This window comes from Oncorhynchus tshawytscha, linkage group LG03 (assembly GCF_018296145.1).
Source record: "Oncorhynchus tshawytscha isolate Ot180627B linkage group LG03, Otsh_v2.0, whole genome shotgun sequence".
Lineage (NCBI taxonomy): Eukaryota > Metazoa > Chordata > Actinopteri > Salmoniformes > Salmonidae > Oncorhynchus > Oncorhynchus tshawytscha.
The window spans coordinates 23,806,933-23,815,963 of NC_056431.1; positions in this window are offsets into that span (position 1 = coordinate 23,806,933).

Below are 9,031 nucleotides of genomic sequence, written 5' to 3' on the forward strand. Positions count from 1 at the left end.
TTTTTATGATATTTTTTTAGACTTGGCCATATTTGTGGTTTCTTTTTTAGAATTGGCCATATTTGTGGTAGGCTAATATTAACTGCCAATTTGAATTGTTAAATGAAATAGTATTGACTTGAGGTAACAACGTTTGGTTACAAGCTAGGCTATGCCATTACCATGCTATCATCCTAGAGTACATACTGGATGAATTTGAGGGGCAATGTTTTCTACTCATAGCCAAAGGCTATACAGGATACAAAAGTTGTAATTTACCAAAAGTGCTACCTTTCTCTTATTATCTAGGATAGTAGCCAAAATATATCGTCCATGGTAGTTGTGCATCTGTCATTTTATTTGCAGTAGCTGATAACACTTAACTGTCCTTGACAGGTGCTTGCCACGAGAACTGGGCGTTTTGGCGCCATGTGCGAACAAGGTGAAAAATGCCAAGCTAATCTAAGTATGTTTGATTCTTTTGAAGTGTCCAGTTTTGCTAAAGTAATATTGATTGACAACAGTGTTGGAAAAAGTACCCAATTGTCATACGTGAGTAAAAGTAAAGATACCTTAATAGAAAATGACTCTAGTAAAAGTGAAAGTCACCCAGTATAATACTACTTGAGTAAAAGTCTAAAAGTATTAGGTTTTAAATATACTTAAGTATCAAAAGTAAATGTAATTGCCAACATATACTTAACTATCAAAAGTAAAAGTATAAATCATTTCACATTCCTTATATTAAGCAAACCAGATGGCACGATATTCTTGTTTTATTTCATTTAAGGATAGCCAGGGGCACACTCCAACACTCAGACGTTATTTATATACTAAGCGTTTGTGTTTACGGAGTCTGCCAGATCAGAGGTAGTAGGGATGGCCAGGGACCTTCTCTTGATAAGTGTGTGAATTTGACAAATTTCTTGTCTTGCTAAGCATTCGAAATGTAACGAGTACTTTTGGGTGTCAGGGAAAATTTATGGAGAAAAAAGTACATTATTTTCTTTAGGAATGTAGTGGAGTAAAAGTAAAAGTAGTCAAACATATAAATAGTAAAGTAAAGTACAGATACCACAAAAAACGACTTAAGTAGTACCTTAAAGTATTTTTACGTAAGTACTTTACACCACTGATTGCCAATCATTGTTTTAAAAGAACTGTCCTTGTCTTCAGGTAGAAAAGAAAGGCAATGAGAAGGATGGAAGAAACTGTTACATGGGCATGACTCGGACATACAGTATGACTTCGAAGAGCAAGGTTAGTTCATTTGTCTCAATTGATAGCCTGTCTGTGATTAGGAGTCCCATAGTGCGGCACACAATTGGCCAGCGTCGTCCGGGTTTGGCCGGTGTAGGCCGTCATTGTAAATAAGAATTTGTTCTTAACTGACTTGCCTAGTTAAATAAATAAGTAACATAAAATACAATTCAAATTATCTGCCCTCTATAATATGGTATAAAAGTACTACCTTTTCTAATGTTCAATAACTTATTTAAAACCACCTGTTTGGCATAAGATTATAGAACTGTGACAGAAGGGGCATTATTAAATGGAGGCTATGCTGTGTAGACTAGTAGGGAAAGTGGTCCTGGAGTCATGGCAAGTTGTTGAATAAGCCATTGAGTTCCCAAAATGTTGCACTTATTGCCATGAACAATAATCTATCCAGTCAGAGAACAAAATAAACACAATTTCAACAGAAAAGTTGCAAATATTATATCTACCTCTAAAACCATGGGCCTTTTAAAACTAATATGGTGTACTTCATGTATCTCTTAACGCTGCCCACATATTTCCTTCCTACCACCTCTCCATTTAACAGAGGGGCAAGGTTGAGAGTGCGTGCTATTCACTAATAAGGAGCAGGAAAGTTTTCTAATGAGTTTTGGCCCACCAATCAACCTAAAAGAGATTATGTATTATTTATACCAGAACTGGCCTCATATAAACCAATCTTGCATGACATGGAATGATCATGTTTAAAGTGTTGTTTAGTAATAGGAAACTCATAGTTCCATCAATCTCTCTCACTCTCTCTCTTTCCCAGTGATGAATAACAGTTAGCATACTTGTTTCTCTTGCTTAAGTGTTGCAGAATGTCAAATCAATCAGAGTATTTGTCCCAATAGATTAAGAGGATGAGAGTGAGAGAAGATAGAGAGAAATGACAAGCGTAGAAGTAATGACAAGCTTAGTAAGCTTCGGCACTGACAGTATACATTGTGTAGAAAACATTAAGAACACCTTCCAAATATTGAGTTGCCCCCCCTACCCCCATGTTGACTCCAATGCTTCCCACAGTTGTGTCAAGTTGGCTGGATGTCCTTTGGGTGGTGGACCATTCTTGATAAACATGGGTAACTGTTGAGCGTGAAAAACCCAGCAGCGTTGCAGCAGTTCTTGACACAAACCAATGAGTCTGGCACTTACTGTACTACTATACCACATTCAAAGGCACTTAAATATTTTGTCTTGCCTATTCACCCTCTGAATGGCACATACACAATCCATGTCTCAATTGGCTTAAGGCTTAAAAACAATTCTTTAACCTGTCTCCTCCCCTTCATCTACAACAGTGGTTCCCAAACGTTTTATAGACCCGTATGTATCTCTTCAAACATTCAACCTCCAGCTGCGTACCCCCACTAGCACCAGGGTCAGCGCATTCTCAAATGTTGTTTTTTGCCATCATTGTAAGCCTGCCACACACACACAATACAATACATTTATTAAACATAAGAATGAGTGTGAGTTTTTTTCACAACCCGGCTCGTGGGAAGTGACAAAGAGCTTTTATAGGACCAGGGCACAAATAACAATATAATAATAAAGACTTTTGCTCTTTATTTAGCCATCTTACATATAAAACCTTATTTGTTCATCAAAAATTGTGAATAACTCTCCACTCTCACATAGGTAAGTGGTTGCAAAGGGCATCAGTGTCTTAACAGCATGATTTTCCAAGGCAAGAAACTCTGAGTGCAGCCCTATCCAGAATTCTAGCAGTGTTTTCTGATTAAATTACATTTTCACAGAACCACTTCTTGCAATTTCGATGAGGCTCTCTTGTTCAGATATCAGTAAGTGGACTGGAGGCAGGGCATGAAAGGGATAACGAATCTAGTTGTTTGTGTCGTCTGTTTTGTGAAAGTACCTGTGTAATTGCGCACCCAGCTCACTCAGGTGCTTCGCTATATCCCATTTGACATTGTCCGTAAGCTTGAGTTCATTTCAGCCATTCCCTTGGCAAGCAAGAGCCTCTTGGTGGATGCTGCAGTGTATCCAAGTGGCGTCGGGAGCAACTGCTTGCACGCGTGTTACCACTCCACTATATCTCCCTGTCATGGCTTTTGCGCCATCAGTACAGATACCAACACATCTTGATCATCAATGTCCATTTGATGTCACAAAGCTGTCCAGTACTTTAAAATATCCTCTCATGTTGTCCTGGTTTCCAGTGGTTTGCAAAAGAGGATGTCTTCCTTATTTGACCCCCCATAAAAGGAACAGACATATACCAGGAGCTGTGCCAGGCCCGCCACGTCTGTTGACTCATCCAGCTGTAACTCATAGAATTCACTGGCTTGTATGCGAAGCTGTAATTGTTTCAAAACATCTCCTGCATGTCACTGATGTGTCGTGAAACAATGTTGTTTGATGAATGCATTGTCTGTATAGTTTTTTTGTCCCTTTCCCCAGCATTGTCCCAGCCATATACGCGGCAGAATGAAGAATGAAGTCCTCCACAATAGTATGGGTCTTGCCTGTCCTAGCCACTCGGTAGCTCACCATATAAGATGCTTCTTTCCCCTTCTTGTTAATGGTATCTGTTGCTTTTATACATGTCTTCTACTCGAAAGTTATCTTTATTCTCGCTCAAAAAACTCCCATGGATTATCTTTCAAATTGTCATTGTTCGTTTCTAAATTTCTGCGCAAGAGTGAAGGTGAAGGCGAGAGAGTAATGGTTTCTGTGATTGGATGTTAATTATTTGACTAGGCTACCTGTATTTGACATTGTGTTGTTATTTCACTGAACACTAGATGGTTATATTTTATTTTGGGCAGTGAAACGAGGCTACTGTGGCGGAAAAAAAACTCACCCAAATGTAATAGCCCCATTGGAAAATATAAATGTACTGTTTGAAAAATTATTTTTTATATATATTTTAAATGTGAATCACATTTATATTGCGCGTACCCCAGTTTGGGAATACCTGATACAGTGATTGAAGTACATTTGACAGGTAAGATCAATAAGGGATCATAGCTTTTGCCTGGATTCACCTGGTCAGTCTATGTCATGGAAAGAGAAGGTATTCTTAATGTTTTGTACACTCAGTGTATGTTAAATTAACATCAATCTCAACACAGTTTCCATTTCCTCATAATCCAACAGGGGGCCATAAACATCAATTCCTGGAGATTCTTCAGAGCAGTGATCCTTGTAAACTGTGAATTTTGGGCTAGAGGTTCCCTGTCTCCTCTAGCTCAAACCACAATATGTGAGACAACTTACAGTTTATAAATCGCATTGGTACTATATTCACAAGTATGTGGTGATTTTTTTAAAACTCTTAGTAAAAACTCCAAACTTGTAACACTTGTAACACAGCCAGTCTTACATTCAAAACCTTTCATTGTGTATTAATTTTGTTTGTAGACATCTTTCACCACACAACCGTTGATCCAAAATGTAAGTGACCATTGATCCAAAATATACTGTGAAATAAAATGAGTACATTGGTTAATCGCCAAAACACAACATAATCATATCTTCTCAATCTAGTTATTTTAACAACCAGTTAATCCAATAGCAAAAATTGTAAGATACATTTCAAAATTGCCCTTTGAATGTTGTATGCTACAGTACTGTAAATTACAGTACATTACACTGTTTTCACATTTGGCAATAGACTTACACTACCCATTAAAATGGACCCTGGAGGAGGGTGGTACGCTCATGGGGAATGTATTGAGCATTTGGCATTAGGTTCTCATCGAAATTGCGGTAAATATCCTCATTGTTCATGCACCTGGGGAAAAACCTTTTGGCATGGCGAATCCAAGCCTAACATAGGTCTGGATTGAAATCATTTCATGCCTCATCGATGGCCTGTCGGAGGGTGGTCTGCTCATGGGGATGGTAATCATACATTTTCCACCTGTTTTTTAATCAAGTAATACAATCAATCAAATGTATTTATAAAGCCCTTTTTACATCAGCAGTTGTCACCAAGTGTTTATACAGAAACCGAGCTTAAAACCCCAGAGAGCAAGCAATCGGATGTAGAATCGTGTATTGTAATGTACAGTATTGAATTGTTCTTATGTATTGTAGTGGTCCTGTATGTGGCTCAGTTCATAAGAACATGTCACTAGCAACACCAGAGTTGCGGGTTTGATTCCCACTGGGGTCACATACCAAAATGTGTGGACCGTTGTCACTTTGGATAAATGTCTCTGCTCCATAAATGGTATATATTACTGTATTGGCCAATGCAATTTTAGTAAAACATGTTTACTGTATATAGGGGATGCATTTCTCGCTTGTTTCGGACGTTCTCGATTATTTGCGTATCGGTATTGTATTCTATTGATATTGTATTACTGCACTGTAGGAGCAAGAAAGCTGCACCTGTTTTAACATTTGCTAATCTGTGTACGCAACCAATACACTTTGATTTGATTTGTTACATACAGTACATCTCTGATCTTGTTAATATCAAATGTTTAAAAAATGTACTGTTAAGTAAAATCATAATAGTCATCATCATAGTAGTACATTGGAGTATATATCATTTTTTATGTTTCTACTTTACAGGCATACATTTTCATTATGTAGTTCTCCAAATCTGTAGTAGACAAACAATTTTACATGCAAAATATACAATTCAGTAATAATTTGTACTGTGGCCAAACCCACTGGCTCCAGGTCATCTACAAGTCTTTCCTAGGTAATGCCCCGCCTTATCTCAGTTCAATGGTCACCATAGTAGCACCCACCCGTAGTACGTGCTCCAGCAGGTATATTTAACTTGTCACCCCCAAAGCCAATACCTCCTTTGGCCGCCTTTCCTTCCAGTTCTAAACTTGTTCTCAACTAGCCTACCTGGATAAATAAAGGTGAAATTTAAAAAAATGTATTAAAAAATAAGCATGGAGAGATCCCAACAAGGGGAGCAGTCTTTGAAGAAGGCGAACAGAGGTGATTTAACTTCTTATAAGGCAATTCCAACTCATACAACAGTGCTTGAAAAACGGTCTCAGTTCAAAAATATGATTTTTCTTTTAATACCGTTTTGTATAAGAACTGCACACAGTAATGACTCTTGCAGAAGCAAGCCTGAAGAAAGTGTCCTTTTCTCCTCTAGTTTTCCTCAATGGACCAGGCTGTTCTTTTCAGTCAGTTATGAGTAAATTAATCATCTGTGATTGCTGAAATCCACCCCCCCAGGTGTTTAATCCAATGCATTCTGAAAAAGAGTGTAGCAACAGTGGCCATTATTATGTTGAGGAACATATGGTTGTCCTACAGCATGAGTTTACATATTAATGGCATTCACAGTTTCTGCAAGATAGTAGTGACCCTTCATGTTGTCTGAGAGAAGACTGGAGTTCAAAAGCTGAACTGATGCCAAACAGAATAATTGCTTTATAACCAATAAAAGAGGCCTTGCACAAAACATTAAAGGTGCATTATGCACAAATCGCTTCGCCATTTCCTGGTCGCTTAACTTCTAATAGTTCACTTAATTTCAGTCAATGTGACAAAACAACCAATGTATAGTGTAAAGAATCATTGCACCATCTAAACCGCTGTGAAATATCTTTTCCATCATCAAAAATATTATATTTTCAGCTGTTTGAAGCTGAGGTGAAATGAAATGAAAGGAAACTTAAGAACAGGAAGCCTAGAAACAGTGCACATTGAACAGATCTATCGCTTCTTAGACTTGCTTCCAAGGAAAACGACAGATCTATAATTCACATTTCTATGTGAATTTGGTCAGGTCGCCAGAAAAGTGACATATTTCAGCTTTAAACAGTAACAGAAACATTCTCCCCAAGGACAACTTTAATACAGTCATCTTCCCCACTAGCCATCTCTTTATTAATGTGTCCTGCGCATCATTTCAAGAGGGTAAACACAAAAGTAGATGGACAGGCAGATGGTAGTTTTGCAACATGTCAATGATATAGAAAGTACAGGAGCAAATACATTTGGGGTAATCAGTTTGAAATATCAAAAACAGTGAGCATAATCTAATATTCAGAGTGAGCTTTGCTTATTTGTGATTTGTGGCATGTGGTTTGAGTTTGAGGGAGCATCTATGCATGTTTATCCTCAGGCCTCTACTTGGCTTGTCTTCCTTCCCTCACTATATAAACCGTAACGAGCTGAGCTTTAGTTACCAGGGGGATTATCATGTGGTAGGGACAGTATGCACTGTGGTGGCGACCAATGATCGGCCATGTAGTAGATTGATTGTATGTACTGTCTGCCACACATTTGTTTGTGATTTATATGTTTTGGATGCAGACACTAGTTGAAGATGATGCAAGTCTGTTTGATTGATGGACTAGATATAATAATTACAGTAGCATGTCTTCACAACATGCTGGGCAATTTGTTGGGTTTTATAACCCTTTTTATGATTTAAGTGTAATTTTGTTTTTGCTATTGTTTTGACTTGGTACTCAACTTAAGTTGCCTGTAACTACTCAGTTAGTGTATATAGACAGCATGGGGCACCCTCATGTTCTGTTTTACAGCATCATAGCCCAGCTTTATTGTTGTACTTTCTTTACAGTTGTTCTGTTAAATGTCTAAATTTGGAAAACGAGAACTCTGTACACATTCCAAAGCACAAGTTGGGGGCAAATTCTTATTAGGAGCCTAGGAGAAAAATAGAAAGATTCTTCAATTTACATACATTTGGTCCTAAATGGCATGCCTATGTCTTTTTGGACCCTATTTACAAGTCGTTTGATTTTTCCTCTTTTTGTAATAGGTGATTCTATTATGAACAAAAGCATACATATTGACACTGTATAGCAGAGCCCTAGTAACAAACAACCATCTTGATCAGCTTCTAATCGTTTATTCAACATATTCAAAGTCAACTTTTCATTTTAATTGAATTTGGCACCTTCTATGTCAGATTGTAACATGTCAAAGATTAGAATAAGTTAATGCCGTCATTTGAACCCACCAACCCGGCTGTCTGTATATTCTTGATGTGACCACAGTGTTTTTCTTGAGCCTTACATTTGGTGACCACACAGTCTCTATAAGCCATGTACTTAAGATCTCAGTTGGAGCATCAGAAGGAACATTACCACTTTCTAGTTAACACTGTTATTTTCACATTATACCAGAAAGAGAGAGAAAATAACAAGCAGCACAAACCATGTGTGATGGGGCCACTTTGACCGGAGATCCCTAAGCACTTTATAAGTCGCTGTTAACGACCGTAATGGTCATTTAGTCATACGCACATCCACTGCAATCCCTCTCGAAGTTGGAGTGCCACATCTCGCTCCGCCTGCCAAGAGACGTCCTGAGGGAGCCCTAAAACCGAGTCAGACAGTCTTTTTGGTGTCAGATATGAGATTTTTTTATGCATGCAAATGTTACCAAATAGACTTTATTAAGGTCATAATTTCTGTCAAAGTCTATCAGCCAACGGTAGTTAAGGTCGTCGTAATACCTCCAGGGTAGAGTGCAGCAGAGCCAGTTTAACGAGGGGCCTGGGGATTAATGATGCCTAATGATAGGTTTATGACTCCAAAATCGGACTGTTCGGAACAGCGGGACATGAATGTCAAAATAAAATATATCAATGTGCTTCAAATCCATCACACACAAAGGAATATAATATCAACTTAAGTTGCCAAAGAGAGGAAAGAAATAAATTGTAAAAAATGTATGAAATAAAGCACAATCCCTGTTGTTCACCACGTAATAGCAAAAACATGCCTAGTTCCTAGCATGCAGAATATAAGAACAGCCTTTCTCAGACTACTGTGCTAACATAAGTACTTTA